The 22647-nt window shown below is 38.8% G+C and overlaps 3 protein-coding genes and 1 long non-coding RNA gene across 6 annotated transcripts in view; 3 read left to right on the forward strand and 1 right to left on the reverse strand.

Annotated features, from left to right (window-relative positions):
* Nucleotides 1-22647, forward strand: part of LOC127535343 (tripartite motif-containing protein 16-like) — a 599330-nt gene that overhangs the window by 315541 nt on the left and 261142 nt on the right. The gene's annotated exons all lie outside the window — the stretch shown is intronic.
* The window catches only part of LOC127535340 (tripartite motif-containing protein 16-like), a 520629-nt gene that overhangs the window by 236852 nt on the left and 261130 nt on the right, over nt 1-22647 (forward strand). The gene's annotated exons all lie outside the window — the stretch shown is intronic.
* The window catches only part of LOC127535337 (tripartite motif-containing protein 16-like), a 388516-nt gene that overhangs the window by 104874 nt on the left and 260995 nt on the right, over nt 1-22647 (forward strand). The gene's annotated exons all lie outside the window — the stretch shown is intronic.
* Nucleotides 18959-21007, reverse strand: LOC127535370 (uncharacterized). The gene is made up of 3 exons (XR_007944205.1): nt 20697-21007; nt 19860-19968; nt 18959-19700 (listed from the first exon to the last, which is right to left on the reverse strand). It is a non-coding gene; the product is annotated as an uncharacterized LOC127535370 (long non-coding RNA).

A 22647-nucleotide genomic window follows, 5' to 3' on the forward strand; every position in this document is an offset into this window, starting at 1 on the left:
GGATCCACTACAAGATGGAAGACAAGAAAATCTGGCCATTTTTTGACCCTCATCCACTTCACATGAAGCTTCAAAGTTTCGCTGTGAAGAATTTCGTCAAGAAGAACATGTCACCCGCCATGCTGGTCAAAGCTCCGGCAGCCTGGAAGGCTTCAGACCCTTTAGCGGTGGCTGATTACCCGCCGCTGGAGGCCTTCAGCGTGGCAGCAAGTGAGGACGGCGGCTCGACTTCGTGGAGTGAGGCGGACGAAATCTGCGAGCTCTCCATCAAGCTGAAAGAAATAGAGTTGCGCAACATGATGGGAGAGACGTTTGGCGTCCGAGAGAGTACGTACACAATGACAGTAATTATACCTGTGCTGCTTTTCCACCATTTAACAGCTCGCTGTAAAGAGTGTTGGCTGTGGTGGATCATCATTAGTATAACTACCACTCAATCATGAGCGATTTAATTACAGAAGTTCATCGTTTCTTCAGCTCAACTGATTCAGCTTTGAAGGAAAAAAACACATCGCATTGAAGAGATATTCAATTATATGATTATGTTCTGCAGTGTTTTTTTACTTCCATTCAGAGACCTTGGAGGTGTTCAGACCTTTTATTTATACTGAAAATGCTGCTTAAGTAAAAGTACATAATCAGGGAAATGTACTTTTTCTATGAACTCAGTGAAAGTAAACTGCATCAACAGGTGAACTGCATTTTACTGCTGTGGCTGCTAGAAATGCACCTGATGTTTAACTATTTTGGAATGTGATCATTATGAATTTTTAGAATTATTATTAGTATAAAGATGTATCTGCTCGTTATTTCCACAATTGGAAAGAGATTGTTTGGTTAGGAAAATTAAAAAATGCCGTCAGGTTAAGAATTACCCACAGCCTAAAGTACAATGTTACATTTACTCCAAAACCTAAAAATATTCTGTTAAAAGGAAAAACAGCAAATTGTCAAACCTGAGAAGCTTGAACTATGAAAAGTTTTGACATTTTTGACATGAAAAATCCGTCATTTTCTATCAATCAACCAATAATCGACGAATCATTTCAGCTTCATGTATTAACCTTCACAGTTTAATTTACAACTCGTATTTTATAATCTGTTCAAATGTTTGACATGCACAAATCTTCTGTAGTGGAGTTAAATGTGCATTTGTTTAAGTGCAAGTCCTCCAAATGTATCCTTGTGTTTGAGGAAATGTACTTTTCACTAATAAAATTCTGATTTCTCTCTTTTTTCAGAGAAATATCCGAGGCGCACAATGCTCTGCACGATCAATCAGAGAACAAGAAATTGGAAATGAAGCGACCAAGTCAGCAAATTTTGAAGAATAAATACGTGTGAACAATGCTGTAAACCAGTTTTCATCTATGTTTACAGTTCTTTTTCTTCCGCTTTGCTGTTTTTCACTGTGCAAATGTGAAAAATCAAATTATGGTTTAAAGTTTTTATTTCCTCGATCAAGATCTACACTGATGACAGCGTTGTCTACATTTATGAATGGTAAAGAAAATAGGAGTTTGGCATATTTCGACAAGTTTTTTTTTCCATGGCTCGGCTTTTACACCTCTGACCTGTGTACATCTTGGATTTTGTCAGAAATTCAAATTTATAATGGATGTAAACTGATGAGAGATCAGTATAATTACCCTTCAGAGATTATGTTGTGGAAAATACTAGCCTGGAAATCCATTTTTGATCAATTATCCCATGGTGGCTGCAAAACCAAGAACATGTTTTGGTGGAAAACTGAATAATAACTTCTGCATTATGCTTGTGGCATTTAAAATGAAAGCAGGCGACTATATTGCTGTAAAAAAAAAAAAAAAAAAAAAGGAAGTAATAAGTAGGAATTTAATGCAGCATTTAATTGCCAGGCGTAGTGGTTAGCACTTTCGCCTTGCAGCAAGAAGATCCCTGGTTCGAATCCCGGGGTGGGCCTGGGATCTTTCTGCATGGAGTTTGCATGTTCTCCCTGAGCATGCGTGGGTTTTCTCCGGGTACTCCGGCTTCCTCCCACAGTCCAAAAATATGCTGAGGTTAATTGAGTACTCTAAATTGCCCGTAGGTGTGAATGTGAGTGTGAGTGTTCGTCTGTGTATGTAGCCCTGCGACAGACTGGCGACCTGTCCTGGGTGTCCCCTGCCTTCGCCCGAGTCAGCTGGGATAGGCTCCAGCTCCCCCCGCGACCCTAATGAGGATAAAGCGGTGTATAGAGGATGGATGGATTTAATTGCCATTCCAAATACAGCTCAGATTAATTACTGGTATCAGAAAAAAACGGAGCTCCTAAGAAAAGCCATTATGCATCTCAAATGGACGGTCTTCTAAATAACATTTTCCTGTTCCTCTGTATTAATCTCAGGGCTCAATATAGCAGATTTGTTTGTTCTTTTACAGCTTGCTGATCCTCGAGGGGCTCGTTTTCTTCAGTCAGGCAAGTCAAGTGTGTTTCCTCACATCAGTTTTATGAGCATAAAAATAAAACCCACAACAAACAAAAACAAAGAGGCCTAAATATCACAAAGAGTCTTTACACTTGGTGGAATTTGGTGGATTTAAAAGAAGGAAAAAATGTCAAAACACATTAAGGTGCTTTCAGACAGCGACTAGTGGCAAGTTTTCAATGTATTCAGGAGACAGAAAGCAGCAGCTACAGAAATACAAGATGGTTCAACATGCTGCAACCATGTCAGCCACAGAAACCCCACAAGGAAAACAATACAGAAGCTCATTTGATTGGAATTCAGATCCCTGGAACGACAGATTAATCAAGAGAATTGAAGCAACATCTGTTCCAAACTCAACAAACATGATACCAGTCAGCACATCAATCTATCATTAGTAGCTCCTTTATATAAATCTATGCTTTATATGCACAAATATCAGGTTTGTAATGCTGCATAAAAGCATCAAGGATGACATAATAAGAAAAACACAATTTATTAGTGGACTAAAGAAATTAAATTAGTTGAGAACTTATTAGTAGTAGTCATAGTTGTAGTAGTATCATTGCTAATCCTTCCTCTATCCGAAGCTACCATCCTTACTATTTAAATGATGAGGCTATAGAAGCTGGATATTATTGTGCTGCGACAGCTCATGCAGTACAGGCGGTTACGACAGATTTGCACCCTCCTACCAATACAAAACACTGATATATGTAATTTGACAAAAAAAAATTAGATCTACATGTAGTGATGAAGACCCTGTAATATTCCTTAAAATTAATACGTAAAACAAGCACAAATGCCCCATTTCCATCCAGTTTCCTATTACATTTTACTTCCCGGACTGACTGGCACCCTTTTAAATCAATCATCTCATTACATCTCATTACTCCCTGAATGTCTTTGTTTAATCACTGGCGTTAATAATGCAACCACTAAGAAGATATAAAATGATAAATGAAAAGACGAAGGACATGCCTGTCAGAAAATGTGTTGTACATTAACTGTAGTACCTGGTCGCACCACAAGGTGGGGCAGCTTACTGTTTAGCGATACAAAGACTGCAACTCGTCTGTGTTTAACATTGTAGCCACGTGAGGAGGCAGTTATTTGGACGACAGGCAGTCCCATGTTGGCAAACATAGAGCATTATAGAGGTTTAGTTAGGAATGGGCACCATGACAAAGACTCCTGTGGTATTTAATGACTCCTGGCCAGATCTCACAGGGTCATAGTGAGTCAAGTACTTGAGGGGAGCGGCTTAAATCCAAAGTAGTTTTGGAAGTCAAGCAGCCTTCATGGCGAATAGCACACCTGTGGCCTAAAGTAGCTGTATCAATTTCTCCACTACATTTCATTTGTGTTAATGACTGATCAGTAATTAACAACACTGCCGATAAAGAAACATGAATTATAATTGGTCCTGAGGCATCTGATAGAGAACATTCATCTCAAACAACCCAAACTGAAGCGTGATCCCAATTTTTGACCACAACAATACAATAGTCTCTGCCAACAGCCCTGCTAACTAAATATGGCACTCTGCGACTTCTTCTTCTCCAGAATCAAATTCATCTTTAAAGGTCATTGTTTTGACACAAAGGAGATCCAGTTTGGGTCACAGATTATGCTTGAGGAGCTTACAGAATGGGAGTGATCCAAATGCAGCCAGATTTAAATCAGATCCAGTTCTTGCTGTTTACAGGTGCAGTTTCAGATGTTTTTCCTTTGATTGCACCTCAAATACACTACCGTTTAGAAGTTTGGCGTCATTTAGAAATGTCCTTAATTTTTAAATAAAAGCATTTTTTTCCAATGAAGATAACATAAAATAAATCAGAAATCCTGTCTCGACATTGTTAATGTGGTAAATGACTATTCTATCCAGAAATGGCAGATTTTTAATGGAATATCTCCATAGGGGTACAGAGGAACATTTCCAGCAACCATCACTCCTGTGTTCTAATGCTACATTGTGTTAGCTTATGGTGTTGAAAGGCTAATTGATGATAATAAAACTCTTGTGCAATTATGTTAGCACATGAATAAAAGTGTGAGTTTTTCTGGAAAACACGAAATTGTCTGGGTGACCCCAAACTTTTGAACAGTAGTGCACATGAATGGAAACTTGACGACTGGCTTGATACAAGCCAAGAGCGACATGGCACCAGTTACATACAACAGGTGCAACAAAGGAACCATGATTCAGCACACTGCAGGAGTTTCAGACCAATTTGTGCAACACAGTATTGCCTGCGGACGCGGTCGTGGCGCTACATTCAGATCAGGCCCAGCGGACGCAGTTAGAGTGAGAGGCTTTAGGTTGCATTGAGAGGATAAAATGTGCAGAAAAAGCCCTGCTAACAGAGAGAAGAGGAGAAGGCGTGCAGGGAGAGTCTGCGGGGGAATCTGATTATGAAAACCTACTGAGAGTATAGACAGCAGGGGATTCGGATGATAAAAAACCTGTTGAGAGCAAAAACAGCAGGGGAATCGGATAGCACTAACGCCAGGGTGCACGAGAAACAAGAGATCACGAATGCACATGAACACACACTCGACATGAGCGTCACACACCTTGCTGGCCTGTGGACACGCCTCACACAGAGAAACCAGCTGGCTGCTGCATGTTCAAATCAGATGAAAGAGGGATTTTAAAACTCTGTAAACCTGAGATTTGGCAAAAAAAATTGCACAGAGGAAACAGCAGGCTTCCGGCTGAAGGCAAATCTGTGAGATCTTTTCGATAACAATACACCCCAAGAGTCAAACACAAACAGTGACCCGCAGTGGGAGAGTTACGTAGGAAGCAGGGAGAAAAAATGCAACGGATGGAGTTTCTCTCTTAAGAGTTTCTCTTTATCATCCAGAAAATCCTCAGAGGAGTAAAATGGGAACAAGTGCAGCCTCCATCTTAGTTTCTCTTAAGTTTGTATTCTGTAGTTCACAAAGGAAACTCCACGGCAATAATTATGCTATTTCTGTATTGTTAAGGGAAGAATAGCTGTTGCTTCATCTGAGAGGTTTGAAAAAAGAACAATCCCGGGGCCTAGGAGCGAAACTGGGCCACAGTGGGACATGTGGGAAAAGCAATTTGTTTCATTTTAAAGGGAACATTTCCTCCCTGAAGTGTTTGTAAAATGTGACCAGATTTACTTTTACAGGTTGGAGAATGAAGGTAGGTGTGTATTTTTATTGGGCTATTGTACAGTTAATGACAGAAAGTGAGTTTTGACCAAGCTATCAATCGACACTTTAAAATACCCTTTACAGATACAGAGCAGAACTTGACATATGAAGGCTTTTATTCTGGAGGCAGTCAGTTAAACCTGGATGGAGCTCATTTAATGGACAGAGGAACATCTTGTCTTGTCAGGTTGGAGATTTTGGCAGCAAGAGAAAATCGAGTTGTGATGACAATACAGACTGATGTAAATTCTTTCTTCACACTTATAATTCCAAACCAGTAGCAAGATATCAACAGTAAGACGTGCCTCACTCTATCTCGACAGTACGGTCATGTCAGCCGCCCATCCAATGTGGAAAGCTCTTTAAAAGGATGTGATATTATGGTTTGATTTGGGTGATAAATAATGTAGAGTGGAGTCATCAATCTGTAACAGTTTATGGCTTTGGGGATTGATAGTCCGGTGGTGGAAGACTGTTCATAACAGGGTGACAGCACAGTGTTGGAACAATTAATTCTCCGTTTACGAAATGAGAATTGAATGCTTTTCCTTTACACTCATCCCAAACCATCCAGGTTGGTTTTTGTGGAGGCCTAAAGCAGCACTCCATCACTCTTCTTCTTGGTCAAAATGCCTGTACAGAGCCTGGAGGTGTTTTTTGACCTGTTAGCCTGCTGATGAAATAATAATACTCCCACTAATTCAACCCAGTTGGGACAGTGTGCTGCTGAAGAATGTTGTGTTACCAAAGCTGGTTAAGCGTTGACTTGAATTCTGAGTAAATCTTCACCATTGTCACGAGCAAAAGCTAAATCTAGATTTTCACAAGTGTAGTGTCCACTTTTTGTGTTTCTTGGTCCTTAGCTGCGGTTTCGACCATGTAGATGTAGTTGATCTTCGGATGTGGCTGCAACTTGAACTATGGGAAAAATTAATGTTTGTTCTAATCTGAGATGCTGGTAATTGGTGATTTCTGAGGCTTCTAATTCTAATAAACTTTGTCTCAGTTGAACAATTAACTGTTGCTCTTCCTTTCTTTGGTCTGGCTCTCATGGAAGTCAGTTTTATTACAATGTTTGATGCTTTTAGCGACTGCACTTGAGGAAACTCTTGAAATTCTCCAGCTACACAATCAAGAATGATACTGCGTTTCTGAACAGCTAAACACGATCATACATGTAAATCCCTGCATAAATCTCAGACATCTTAAGCATTTTAAACATCAATATTCTTATTTCATTTCTAAACATACAGTTGGTCTCAACATATCCAACTCTTTAGATATCAAAATGATGAATGAGATCTTTTCTTGGAGCAACACATTTTCAGCTACAGCAATAATATTCATCACAATAGCAACAGCTAAAATTATCACTTCACAGCTGTATGCCTCCACCAACCAGTCAGTTTGGGAATTAATACCAATCTCTTGGAGCTGATTAATGGCCAGAAAAGTGTTTTGGCAGAATATAATAGCACAGTGATGCTGACCTTGACTTTGTGGATAGTCCAATAAACATTTCTGGGAAATTTTGTGACAATTAGCAAATTAATTATTGAATTATGCCAAAGACAATGGTATTTACCACCAAAATATAACCAGGTCACCACAGAGTCCAAGAGATGTATATACTGTATGTACATAGAGACAGGAACAAGGATGGAAAATACAAACACGTTACTGGTGATGAGACAACAAAAAATGTGAAATGTTGATGTAAATAAATGATCAGGGATGATTATTTAAACAGCCTCCATTATTTCTCCAGTACTTCTATAGACTGATCAGCTAACTTTTATTACTTCTGATGAGGTGAATTGTTACTTCCTTCTCTGCAGTATGTTTTCCTGATTTATTCCACCACCTCCATTAGGAGTGACAGTCTCTTAGCTAAGCTAATGTTGCCCATCTGCTGCACACATGATGGTGTATGTCCTCCCTGTGCTGATTTTACTGTGCAATGTAGTTAAAAGAAATAATGAGGGTGCCTATATGCGGTAGCTACACATCATCTCATAACATGAATCTCTAATATTTCAGGCTACATCACTGCATCCGTAGAGGGTGAACGCCATATTTATACTAAAGTAAGCCTGTGTTTGAACATTCCTATGCAGCAGTCAATCATCAATCTGGTCCATTAGTGCACCTACACTAGTTGCATGCTATTTCCTGATCCATGCAGGTATCAGCCACTTGTTTAAAGGGAAGCCACTGTCGCCAACCATTATATCAGAGAGCTACGTTTCCCACACACTCTCGCCAAGTGTGCCCTTCCTCAAAATAGCAGCTAAAAGCACATAAGTACCACCAATCCAGACAAAAACACTGAGTTTGCTGGTGTCTGACACTGAGTTTGCTGGTGTCTGTGCGTGGTGTGTGACCTCCAGCTGGGTGGGAAGATGGTCATATAGATGGGCCCAATCTTGAACGGCCATAGAAACTATTGGTATCACACGGCATGCTGCATGTCTGCTAATAACTATACACTGATCAGCCGCATCATTAAAACATCCTAACACTGTGTAGGTCCCCCTTATGTCGTCAAAAATACTCTGAACCAGTAGGCAAAAGGACCTTTCAGGATGTTGGCAGTAGATCTGGGTGCTCTGGGTTGTACAGTAGGACCTCTGTGAATCAAACTTGTTCCACTGCATCCTGCTGATGCTTGATCTGAATGGGGTCTAGGAAGTTTGGAGGTCAAATCAACATCTTGGCCGATTGTCATGTTCCCGATTGATGTTTTTGCGACGTGGTGGGGTGCATTTTCCTGTAGGGGTGGGCCAGTGGCATTTATGATTTCCATTTGCATAAAGGAGTGTGCTTGTTCTGGGATGGTGTTTATTTGGATCTCAAAGTCTCATCAACACAGAACACCTCATATTACCGATATGGTCAATGTTATTTACTTTACCTGTCCGTGGTCATAATGTTGTGCGTCATCGGCATATTTATATGCTCCCATTACATAACAGAAATACTCTGTTTCCATGCGTTTCATGCTGTAACTCACCAATTAACCTAAATAAAAAAGCCTGAATTTGCACTATATAAATAAAATTGAATTAAACTGAATATATATCCAGAAAACTGATGCAGTCTCTTATTCCTCTTTTGTGCCTAAAAATTCATTGATCGTGTAACCTGTATATGAGGGAGTCAAGACTCGTCACATTTGGCCTACCTTTGAGTGTAAAATTTACTCTCAGATCAACCCCATCTAAAAATTCTGTTCCTACTCAGCTAAACTGCTTCTAAACTAGGCTTTGGGGGTCATGTATTTACTGCTGGATTATGTTTGTCACCGCTTCATTTCTAATCCACCTGTTTGCTATTTATTTTACTGCATTACTGTCGTTCCTTCTCAGACAACCAATCCTATATTAGTTGGGCAGGACTTGTCACCCTGGAAGTCCAGAAAATGGAGTAGACCCCTCAAACATGTAGTAAAATACCCAAATTATGATATCTGTTCTAACTCCAACCAGGCAATTGTGATTCCAAACCTTAACCAAACCCCTAATGTGTAGAAGCGTCTAAAAGTGTGATACTTTCTTCAATCGAACCATGTTTTCGTGCCTAAAACTAACCAGTAAACAGGTGAAAACCAAAAGTAAACAAGTGAAAATTAAACTTAAGGTTGATGGTCATCATAGGTCACAAATGATTTCAAAACAAAACTATATCATCTTTACAAAATATTTGAGAATGTAGTTGAGTTGTAACTGAATGGTCACGATTTGCGGTTGGAGAGAACCCAAGCAGCAGGCACAGATGGGTGGGTGAGGTTAAATAATGATTTAATAAAACAATAAGAATATGTATGAACAAAAATGGTGAATAAAGGAAGCCGGAGGGAAATAGCGGAGGGGAGTAAGGTAAATGAAATAACACTAAACTAAGGGCGGACCCGAAGGCCGAATTAAACTAAACATAAAATAAAACTAAGTTACGGGGAAGGAAGACTCACGGAGTGTCCAGGGTGTGGAAGGCAGAAGCGGGCAGAATGGAGGGAGCAGATGGAGAGATGTGGCGAGGGCAGGGAAACAGGTAATATAGTCCAACAGGAAGCTTGAATCCAGGAAGTGGCGTGCAAGAGGAGGTGAATGGAGTGCAGGGGACAGCTGAGTGCATCGTGGCATGGATGAAGGTGCAATGAACCAGCAGTGAGTTGTGAGGGGAGTCGGGCTTATATGCCGCACTGATTAGAAACTCACGCCGGCTGTGCTGAGAGCACAGCCGCTCGTCCTTAACCAGATGAGTCTGATCACAGGAGCGGGAGGGCGTGACATGAATAAGGTTTTATAGAGACAGGGATGCTCAGACGTAGCACTGCACATATTAATTCTACATCGGGCTTAAGGTGCATTTTACGTCCAGTTCTTTAAATATAAATTAGTAAAAAGAGAGAAAAATAAAGAAAGAAAAATAAGTAGGTGAATCCAATTTTATGTGTGCATATGAAGTCAGTATGAATCCTCACATTTTATTCACAGATCAAAGCTAAGTTTTACAGCTCACCAGTTAATTGGTGACACTAGAGACCAGATGGCTTCCCTCCTATTCGGCTAAATGCACCAAAGTGAAGCAGTGAAGGGTTCAGTGACTGAATAAACTTCTCCAGCCTCGCTTGTATTTGAGCACTCACTCGAGCGTCCACTCCCAAAGGATCCCTCACTACTAAACCATCCACTTCTGTCAAAAAGCAGAGGAATTTCTGTCTCTGACCTGCCAAGTTAACCACTCAAAGCTTTCATCAGATTTTGAACCTGCAATTCCAGCGATTCCCCGCCGAGAAGCAACGCGTTACTTCTGCACCGCATACTCATCAATGGAGTGTTTCTGCTTCGCCATGGTAACTTCCAAAACAGCCAAGCAGAGATGCTGAATGGACTTTTTGAAAAACAGAAAGGAGAGCTGCATGAGAATGAGCCCAGAGGGAAAGAAAGGCTGATCTGGGTGTGAATAAAACTGAAACTAAGTGACATAATAAACAGTGTGCTGTGGATTTGTTTTTAATTATGAACTGATCTCGGCTGGATCTTTAATCTCTGCATCTCCATTTAGTTTTCACACTTAATTGTTTTTTTAACAGCAAATTTGGGAACAGTTTTTTTCATACATAATGAGGCACAGTGAGAATTCAGAGTGAAAATTTGTGGAAACATTGACTCAGGACTTGTTAGCAATTCTGCTTGAGTGTTTGGGATAACAGATAAGAAACAGAGGGTTTTCATTTGGGTTTTGCTTACTGTAATGTCCTGTCCGGTGCAGTTCATATTCATATCATGTTTGCTTTTACAAACAAAGACAAGACTTCTCCTCTAAAAAAGTATAGATCGAAGCTACAGATGTAGTTTATGGTGATAGTGTTTTACAGCAGTGTATTCCTTGGGGCACTGACAGCAGAGTAGAGGTCTGGTGACTTCAACATCTCAGTTTTCACACCATAATTAATTCACCATAATCAGTGCATGTACTCTCAGGGGTGACTTAAAGCTGCTGTCCGGAGTTTGAATCGCAGCGTCTCCCAAAACACTGGTGGTCCCACCCTCCCTCCCTCTGATTTCGCCCCTTTATTTGTGCACGCGCGCAGTACCTGAGAGGAGTGCCCGGAGTGCTGCAGCATCTTGCCTGTTTTGCTGTTTTCCACTCTTCTACATTTAGTACATTTAGTAAATAATAAAGGAATTATGTTAGAATGTCGTATTGAGTCTAACTTGTCCTAATACCAAAATAACATGAATCTGCTAGGACGAACGAGTAAAGTTTCAATATGTGATTACACTCGTGTATCCCTCTCGATGACGTTGTTTATCAAACTTAGTGCATTTACGCGTGTATATGTGTTACATTGTTTATTTATTTCTATCTAGAGTTCAGAATTGCATGACTCCTCTGACGAAGAGTATGTCCCAGATGCCCCAACATCTTCCTCCAGAGGTCGGGCATCTAAACGAAGCCGTCAGGCGGGCTATGGAGGTCGTGGTCGGGGAGCGACGCGAGCACCCCGAGCCAAAAAACGTCCTGCAGTCTCTTGGCCTGACAAGCTGTGGGATTGGTAACTTTTCTGGAAGTTGCTGATCCCTGATGCTCTCTCCTCCACAAGCAAAACAAATGTGCGCGCGGTTGCGTAGTGCGTAGCTCGCCCACCTCTGCATGGGCTTGCTTGCTGTGCGCGTAACCGTTGATTGACAGCATGACAAACCTGAAGCTCGAACTTGATTGGTCGGCAGCGACCGGCGCTTTTTGGAATAACATGGGGGTCTATGAGAGGAAGGCGGAGCTCAGGAATAAATTTTCATATCACGTTATACTAACTTTATATTATGGTATCGAACTAGACTAACACATTTAAGCTTTGTTAAAAAATGATACATAAATTGAAAACAAACGGAAACTCCGGACAGCAGCTTTAAAGCTATATAATTTTTATGCATCAAATTGAGTTTTGGTGAATTTGATCCGTGAATTTCAGCTCAATCTGAGCTACTGGGCCAATCAATTTCTCAACTCAGTTAGCAAGCAAAGAGTTTCTGAATAATGTCATGGCACAATGTATAAAATGTAAACAATACTGTCAGTGCATTCTCACAATTAAACAATAAAGACAATAAGAAATGGGAAACAGGTTCAAATATGAAACAGAAAAATATAATGAAATAAAATCAGTAACTTATGTAATCTATGATAACAGCGATGCAGCATTTTGTTCCAAGTGTGGCAATGCTACGAGGGTTAAATGTGTTTTTGTTAGCTACCAAAGGTCCGACAATGCAACCTGTGGGAATTTCACCCCCAGGAAATCTGGTTAGAGAGAACCACTGCTCCAATACAGACAGAAAAGATCACACAGGTACGAGCAACACCAGAGACAGACATGATTCCAAAATATGCACAAAAATATAATTTATTAACAATATTTCAATTAAAAAAAAAAACCTTCAGGGCGGTGCCACGAGACAACTCAGTCGTGAGTGGCAAAATAAATGCAGTCTTTCAGGACCTCCAGTGTGCAGCCACCGAAAATCTATACACTGAACACAGGGCTGAGAGCTTACCAGACCAGGATGACTGACTGAAAGGGGAGGGTCGGGATGCAACACACCAAACGTGAAAAAGAACCCAAAACCACTGATGGACACCCAAGTGCGCTACTGTACAGCAAGTGAGGGAACCACCACCTCAGGGGGAATCAGCCAGCCACTCGTCACCCAGCCCAACAGCTCCTGTCCACAGAAAAGAAGGAAAACGGTTAGCCACAGGAACAGAGATCTCTAGAACTACCCTGACACCACATTTGTAGGAAGCCTTTTTCTGTGTTTTTCTTTTTCAGATCAAATATTCTCTATCAATAGCACATGTTTTGATGTTGACAATGAAGTAGACCACACGAAAATCGGTTGAGAAATGAGCAAATTATGATTTATTTTCAATGTACATGCATTGCTTTGAATGGGAACTTTGCCCCCTCCAAGATGGCCGCCACGTAGGCCCGTCGCTTAGCCGGCTGCTACAGCGCACTGGCGTATCTAGTCTTCATATCTACGCGCTACACCATGCTGCCGATGCAGCACTTGTACTCCAGGAAGAGGTGAGGATGCATGTGCAAAACGCGCTGCCCTCTCCCAGATATAATTTGGCGACGCCGCCCAGTAATTTACGGTGCAATAGGATGATTGCTCCCAGTCCAGCTGCATTCAATGACCGGGGAGCAGGGGTGAAATTAGTTTTAAATTCTTGCCGGTACTATTACCAAAACCCTCGTCTCGCTCTAACTTCATGCTTTTTAAAATAGCAAAGTTAAAACACAAACAAATATAAACATATTAATAATTTACCGTAGGCCAATGGAATAGGTAAGAATTAATAACACTTGAAAATATGGTAAACTTTTTGCTTTAATTGAAACACTGATAAACATCCAGAATACAAGGCTCTAAGAACAGACATGAGGTCACGAGCAAACACTCAGAATGGAACCAAACATCAAAACGCATCACCTAAAAGATTTTCCACAGAGGCCTAAAGTAGTTATAGTAGTAGTAGTTAGTTTCTGATTTTCTGTGGTAACCCTTCTTCAGTGTCCCTGTCTTTTCCTTTAATCAAAGAGGTTATTTTCCTTGCATGATTACTTTGACAAAAAAAATTTGGACTGTTTTGTAGTGCTTCTCTCCGTTAAAAAAAAAAAAATGCATCTGTCGATGATAACTGCTGTGAATCCAGTTTAAAGTTTTTCAGTCAATCACAAGAACATGTGGAATTTCAGGTGTAATTTACTGCTCGCAAGCAGCGCTTGTTGACGTCTATTGACAAGTTCTGGGAAATGTCCCAGTGCAATAAATCAAGCGCACCTACTTGCTATTGGCTGTGTTACGCTGTGTTACGGAAAGTAGACACGCATGTGCACTCACATACTGCTGAGTGAACGGTGGATAGCAAGCAGCCGGGCGGCGTACCCATAGATACCGGTGGAGGAGCGGCGTACCACCACCGGATCTTTTCCCGGTACTGCGTACCGCCACCAGAGCTTTTGCCGGTATGCACTACCGGACCGTACCAGCTTACTTTCACTCCTGCTGGGGAGCAATTGAAAACTACACCACCTGATCCAATGCACTTAACAGCATGAGTGGAGACGGACAGGGCCATCCTGCCACATAAGGATAGCTTATTAGGTGTTTTAAGAACTATTGCAAGAGTAGTAATAACCACAAAGAAAGAGATAACAGCTGCCCTTCTGTATATTGCACATTGCTGAGCGTGTACAAAAGTGTAATGGCTTAAAGTGATGCAAAAAGTGCCTACAAGCTGCTGTAGTGTGCAAACATATGTACAGGTTCAATTTATAAATGGGTCATTCCAGAATTGGAGGGCATTTGGGCTTCAAAAGTTTTGAAAAATAAACCTTCTCTTTTACAGTTTTCTGTTACATATTTATCAATAATAGGTGATAAACTATCAAAGGCTTGATTGGCTCATTTTACACATCAATGGTACCATTTTTATTCCATGTTTTATTTTTTGTTTGTTGTTACTCTAATCACAGTAACAGGGTTGCTAATCCATGCTAATGCCAGCTTTTTCTCAGGAGTAGAAGCTAGATATTTAGCTAGCTGTTACTGCTGACCGAGACGACAAACTTAATTATGTGAAAAAGTAAATAAACATGTAAAGTGAATTTGTCTTATCAGGGTTGAATGAGGGAGAGAGAGACATTCAATCAAGACTGACAATGTTATGAAAATATGAAAACTAGAGGAGAGGACATAGCTTTACCTTCTCATTCTTTTGGAAAACTGTTTGATGATGTTAATTCCAGCATATCGTGTGATTCACTGTTTTCCTCTTCTTCTACCATTTAACAAGGTTATGCTAGCAGGGTTGTTGTGGGACACATGTTTAATAATTATTATTTAAAATATTACATTGATTAGAAAACGTTCCCATAAATACAAGAGACATCAATGGAAAAATAATTCCAAAAAAGGTGATTTAAATTTCATTTTAACAGTTTTATTCGAGATTTAATTTGGTCATCAGGAGGGTGGGACAAGAAAAAAAATAGCATTTTATGGGGAATTCCAGACTTCTTTGGTATTTTAGACAGTACTTTCAAACATTCTTTTCTGATAGTTTTGTTTTTGTATTTGGTCTCAGGACAAGTACATTTACACAACAACTGCATATTTTAGTATTTTGTACATAGATTTCTTGAAATTTGACGGATGGGACATAAAATGTCCTCCAGCTCTGTGAGGACCCAAATAGAAAATCCTGCATATATTAGTAAAATACATTTCCAGACTGTGTAACTCTAACAGTGAGTATGTAGACATTGAGGTTGAAGCCAGCCTGACGCTAAAGAAAATTCTGGATGAAAAGAAATTGGAGGGCTACTGTGACTACAGCTGCTATGTTCCTGGTCGGCTACTATGTTAGTAATTAACTCATCAATAGCACAAAAATTCAAAAACTAACATTGCAAATGGTCTCTACAGATTATATGTTTTGCTAAGATAAATTTCTCTGACTGAAAGCGGTGAAACCATCCAGCTGTATGAATTGCAAGAAGGGAAAAATCGGTGAACTCTCAGTAGAACTGTTATTAGTGAATGACGAAGTAAAATGAAGCATTTAAAGGCTCCCACATGATGAGTCAGTTTGCAGCTGAATGATGTGAGCCCAAGCCGCTGCTTCGCCTTTTGTCCATACTTGTATTTATGTTGAATAGCAGATGGAGCAGGCCGGTGATCAGTGCACTCTGACTCTGCTTTATATTCACAGCAGCAGCTGTAGGCTGTTGGAGGCCGGCTGCCTGACCGGCCGGCCAGTTGGCTGAGTCGGAAAAGACACTCAGAGTTTCTTTGAGAGCAGAGCAGAGATCAAGCTGCCGAGAGGCAGGAAAGAGGAAAAGAAATGAACCAGTTTTACAGAGAGGTCACGTCTTCTGTCCACTGTAAGCTCATCCACTGCATTCTGGGTAATGAGGGTTGGAATAGTACTACTGCTTCTCTGTCTGCTGTAAATTAAGGACTCATTTAAGCCAAACACCCCAGTGAGTTACTCTGGAAACAGCTCACGAAGCACATGTTTTCTAGCTGTCATGTTTCACTGGGTTCTCACAATATAACACCTGAATGTCTCATGTTGTAGTGTGGATATGAGAGTTTGGTCGACGTAGACTTGAAGGTTCAGGAGACAACTTTTACACTTGTGATCATTCTTTCTTCTGAAAAGTGCCGCTACATACACTACCATTCAAAAGTTTGGGGTCACCCAGACAATTTCAAGTTTTCCATCAAAACACACTTTTATTCATGTGCTAACATAACTGCACAAGGGTTTTCTAATCATCAGTTAGCCTTTCAACACCATTAGCTAACACAGTGTAGCATTAGAACACAGGAGTGATGGTTGCTGGAAATGTTCCTCTGTACCCCTCAGGAGATATTCCATTAAAAATCAGCTGTTTCCAGCTAGAATAGTCATTTACCACATTAACAATGTCTAAACTGGATTTCTGATTAATTTAATGTTGTCTTCACTGAAAAAACTGCTTTTCTTTCAAAAATAAGGACATTTCTAAGTGACCCCAAACTTTTAAACAAAATATCCCATAAATATACTTGTTTATTACTTGCACATGTTGCACTGCTGCTTCAATGACTTCATTTCCTCATTCATACCATATTTGACACTTTATTGTGCATTTTGTATATTAGTATATTTTTCTGTATTTATATTATATTTTGGGGCTGCACAGTGGCTTGGTGGTTAGCACTTTCACCTTGAAGCTAGAAGACCTCCAGTTCGTGTCCTGGCCTGGGATCTTTCTGCATTGGCTTTACATGTTCTCCCTGTGTATGCATGGGTTTTCTCCGGGTTCCTTCCAAAGTCCAAAAACATGCTGAGGTTAGCCGATAACTTTAAATTGTCCATAGGTGTGAATGTGAGTGTGATTGTTTGTCTGTATATGTAGCCCTGTGACAGACTGATGACCTGTCCAGGGTGTCCCCTGTCTTCATCCTATGTCAGCTAGGATAGGCTCCAGCGCTCCGCAGCCCTGATGAGGATTGAGCGGTGTACGGATAATGCATGGATGGATCATATATTTTACATTTTAATGTCATGGTCCTCGTCACTTTACTCTTTCTGCTTGCTACTGTTTCAACAGAAAATCCCCTTGAGGATCAATAAAGTATTTCTATTCTATTGTATTGTTTGAGTCCGTCTCCTCCTAGCTCCAGTAAAGGCAACATTGACAATAAAAAAAAGACCATTTTAAAAGTGAAAAGAAATCTGCAGTTGGAATTTTGCTCTGCTTCCTCTGTAGCTCATTTCTCATCACGTCATAAGATTCTCATTCACCCAGGTAACTGTCAGGTATAATGGGAATCCTAAATGCTTCAGTAGAAGGTAATTCTACTTCTTTCTTTGTTTTTTGGAGACATTTCTCCTCTTATCCAAGAGGCTTCTTCAGTTCTAACTGGCTGGTGGGGAGTCTCAGGTATTTATTCTCACCACCAGATCAGCTGGAAGTCCACCTGCATCGAGCAGATATAGGACACTACATGGAGGACAGAGTAGTAGATGCGTATAGGTGGGAGTGAAGAAAGCCACCGATGTAAAAATGGATTACCTATCTTTAAACATGGGAGGGGGTCTATAACACCACTGATCAGGTACTTAGAATGCAGTCCTGAGATTTCACCAACAGTCACACCTCGAGTCATTTGAATCTTCGATAACATTAGATTTGGGGATTAGATAGCTGGTTTGAATATTCTTGGACTCCAACAGTCTGTTGGCACTGAAGAAGCTCACGGCTACATTAAGCAACATTATATATATATATATATTTATATATATATATATATATATATATATATATATATATATATATGGCATGCCGTTTAGGAAATTATATATATAATGAAACTTGATATATATATAATGAAACTCGATATATATATAATGAAACTTGATATATATATAATGAAACTCGATATATATATAATGAAACTTGATATATATATAATGAAACTCGATATATATATAATGAAACTTGATATATATATAATGAAAATTGATATATATATAATGAAACTTGATATATATATATAATGAAAGTTGATATATATATAATGAAAGTTGATATATATATAATGAAAGTTGATATATATATATATATATAATGAAAGTTGATATATATATAATGAAAGTCGATATATATATAATGAAACTTGATATATATATAATGAAAATTGATATATATATAATGAAAGTTGATATATATATATAATGAAAGTTGATATATATATAATGAAACTTGATATATATATAATGAAAGTCGGAATATAGAATGTTCAGATTTTCATTCCATCTATTCAAAGTTTCATTCCATATATTCAGACTTTTTCCTACTGAGCCCTGGAAGGACATGGCAAACAAAAACAGGAACCTTATTGGACATTTGCTCTTCAGATGAGCTCTTCTGTGATTATCTATCTGTCTTCATGGTTGTCACAGGGAATGGCGACTACGTTTGAGAAAACAGGTAATTTTTAGAGATGTTTTGATTCTGAACACTGAACGTGTTAGCATTAGCTTAGCTACTTAGCTTCGACTACATTTGCATCCCTACATAGCTTAAAGGTTAAACACATGCACCATATGTTGATGATAATGATAATATCTATGTTTATCTTTATAGCTGGTCTTAAGGCTAATTACGAGGCAGAGGTCAGCTGCTGCCTGGACACATCCATGATCACGCCACTGGTGGGACACAATTGTACTGGATTTCAGCTGAAGGCTGCTGTTCTGTCCAAACTGAGACATTTTTATTGTGACATACCCTCCACTGTTGTTAGCTTTTGATTCAATAATTTTTTTTGAGATGAGGAAATCACTATTGCATGTTTCTAGTTAAATACCCTACTTTTATGATATATCACTACAGCATGCACTTTTTATATTTTCCATCAATTTCACCCAAAAGTTGAATAACTATTTGTGAGCAGTGTATGTAGACACATAATAGAAGCACATTTCAATAATATGTCTGCTGCAGTAGTGCAGTTTATCTACCTAGATTGGTGTAACAGTAAAAAAACAACAACGTATGCTACTGATGTTTCTGACTAAAATCTGCTTGAAAAGCACAACTGCTTATCTGTCAAAATGTGTGTAACAAAAGTGTGCACTGAACACTGAATAAAGTCTCTGTAGATTATAGACAAAATTTGCATCTCTCATCACAAATTTCTGTTCATTCATCCAAAGTGCATGAGTAAAATACAAAACAGGTGAAGTACTAAAAAAGATTTATTTTCTAGAAAAGCCAATAGTCAACAATGCAGTTTAATTCTGGGACAGTTGCTCCAGCACCGACACCATGCGTCCCATCAGTGCAACCAAGGTTTTCATTCATCTTCTGGATGTTCTGGAGCATGGCAGAGGTCACGTCTTGGTGTCTTCCGATCTGTTCCAAGAACCGTTCCTCTGACCTCTCCAGATACTGCAGAGGATCCACAGCAGCTTCCTGGTTCCCTTTTCCTGCATAAAAGCACCAAAAAGTACTAGTTGTCAGTAATTATTTTCTATTTTCATAAACACAGTTAACTTAAAGTAAATGTTCTATTTTGTGATTTTAGGATGGGTCAAAAGATAACATACTGATCATGTTGATGTCTGCATAGTCTAAACAGATCTTACTTGATTTGGTCTGTAGAGAGGAGGACAGCGTGGAGGAGCTGCAGGACGGAACCAGTAAGCTGCAGACTAGTGCTCCTGGTAACTGGACCTCATCATCCAAGGCCGACAACTAAATAAAATGAACAAGACATGCTGTTGATAGCATCTGTAATACAAATGATTTTATCCATTAACTGATTTATTGCTTTGTCCATACAATGTTAGAAAGTGTTACAAATAATACCTGTAATAATTTCCAACAGTGATAAATGCCTTGTTTTATTTTACAACAAAAAACACCAAAAGCATCTGTGTATAAGAAATCAGTGCATTGGATTTCCACATCTGCAAAGCTAGAAAATCACACATCAGAATTTCACCTTGAAATTATGAAAATAGCTGCAGATTACCAGTACTCTTTACTTCATTGTGTTAACTTGATCATTTCAATCAGTTTTTTAGACTTGTATTACTGATACGAAACATAATCAACACATAAATTAAAATGTGTTCGCAAAGAGTTCACTGGTTCTTCAAGGGAAATTTCAATGATAACCATATAGTTCAGTAATATGATTAATGGGTCATTGTGCAACAGCGTGGGAGGTTCTGAATACAGGTCTTGGACTGAAATATTGCTGCTGCTTTCCTCCGGTTTTATAAGGAGTTGTTTCATAGCTTGTTAGCTTACCAGCGGCTAACTGGCTGGCAAACAATAGTTGAACGCCAACCTCTAATCACTGATCCGGTGTCCGGACCGCGTTAGCTGGCGGAACGTCCATAATACTGATGTGGGACTGTTGTAGCTAGCGTATTCATAGTAGGATAACAGCAGGATGTTGGAGAAATAAAACTTACCATTATCAGGATCGCTGGTCTGCATGGCAGACTCTTAGCGCATCGCACTGCTTGAATGTCTGTGTGTTTCAGGCCGATTTTAAAATAAAACTCAATAAAATTCTCGTCCGGGTGAGTGTCCTTCGTTGTCGCTTCGCCATACGGACATGTCCCTTCCGGGGCTCGGTAGGAAAAAAGATTTGATATATATATAATGAAAGTTGATATATATATATAATGAAAGTCGATATATATATAATGAAACTTGATATATATATAATGAAAGTTGATATATATATATAATGAAACTTGATATATATATAATGAAAGTTGATATATATATAGTGAAAGTCGATATATATATATAATGAAAGTCGATATATATATATATAATGAAAGTCGAGATATATATATAATGAAAGTTGATATATATATATAATGAAAGTCGATATATATATAATGAAAGTTGATATATATATATATATCAACTTTCATTATATATATATCAAGTTTCATTATATATATATCGACTTTCATTATATATATATCAAGTTTCATTATATATATATCAAGTTTCATTATATATATATCGACTTTCATTATATATATATCAAGTTTCATTATATATATATCAAGTTTCATTATATATATATCAAGTTTCATTATATATATATCGACTTTCATTATATATATAATTTCCTAAACGGCATGCCATATATATATGTATGTATGTATATATATATAGATAGATAGATAGATAGATAGATAGATAGATAGATAGATAGATAGATAGATAGATAGAGATAGATATAGATATATATTAATCTGTGGTTCTTCTGCATTGGTTCTTTTTCAGAACATCTTCGAGCAGTTTGACAGTGTCATAAGAATATAATGCTAAAATCAGTTTCAGAGCTTGCTCTTATTCCATTTATTTAGCTTTTAACTGTAGCTGTGTTTCACATGATTCGCTGTTTTCTTCTTCTTCTACCACTTAACAAGGTTATGCTAACAGAGTTGTAGTTTTACATACGTTTCATGGATAATAATTATTTAAAATATTGTGTTGATTAAATAAAATGTTCCCACAATTACAAGAGACATCAACAAAAAAAATAATACCAAAAAGTTAGGTTTAGGTTTTTAACTGTTTTATTTGAGATTCAATTTGGTCATCCAGGGGCGGCATGGCTCAGTGGGTAGAGTGGCTGTCTTGCAACTGGAGGGTTGCCGGTTCAATCCTCGACCCATCGTGCTCATGTCGAGGTGTCCCTGAGCAAGACACCTAACCCCTAATTTGTCCTGATGGGTTGTGGTTAGCACCTTGCACGGCAGCTTCTGCCAGAATGGGTGAATGTGATGTATCTTGTAAAGCACTATATAAATATGGACCATTTACCATCCATAGGATGGGACAAGAGAAAATGGGCATGTTAGGAGAAATGATTTGGTCTCAGTACATTTAAACAACAACTGTGTGTTTTAGCATTTTATACATAGATTGTTTGAAATTTGGTTGTAAAATGTCCTCCTATTCTGAAATGACCCCTGAACAAATGTTGACTCAGTGAACATTTAACTCACATGACTGCCCAGCTGTTTCTACTTCTTTCACTGTCTAGAATACTAAACACCAGCTGATATGCAAGAATAAGCACAACTTGCCAAACTGAATTGAAATTCTTAAAGATTTCTCTCCATTTTTCTCTTATAAATGGACAAGTTTGTTTCATCTTCTTCAGCCTATTTCATTAGCAGTTAATGCAACTTAGCCTAATTTGCTTTCCTGTGTTGTTGCAACATATCAAAAGTGTGCTTTAAAATTGCTCGACAATAATATAGAAAAGTGATTTGAGTAAATCAGTGCAGCAGAAAATTGATCACTCTCTACCAAATAGAACATTCTGTGTATGTGCAACATGCATTAGCCAACCTTTTACATACTAGCTTTATAGCTAGTATAGAGCTAGAG

This window comes from Acanthochromis polyacanthus, chromosome 9 (assembly GCF_021347895.1).
Source record: "Acanthochromis polyacanthus isolate Apoly-LR-REF ecotype Palm Island chromosome 9, KAUST_Apoly_ChrSc, whole genome shotgun sequence".
Lineage (NCBI taxonomy): Eukaryota > Metazoa > Chordata > Actinopteri > Pomacentridae > Acanthochromis > Acanthochromis polyacanthus.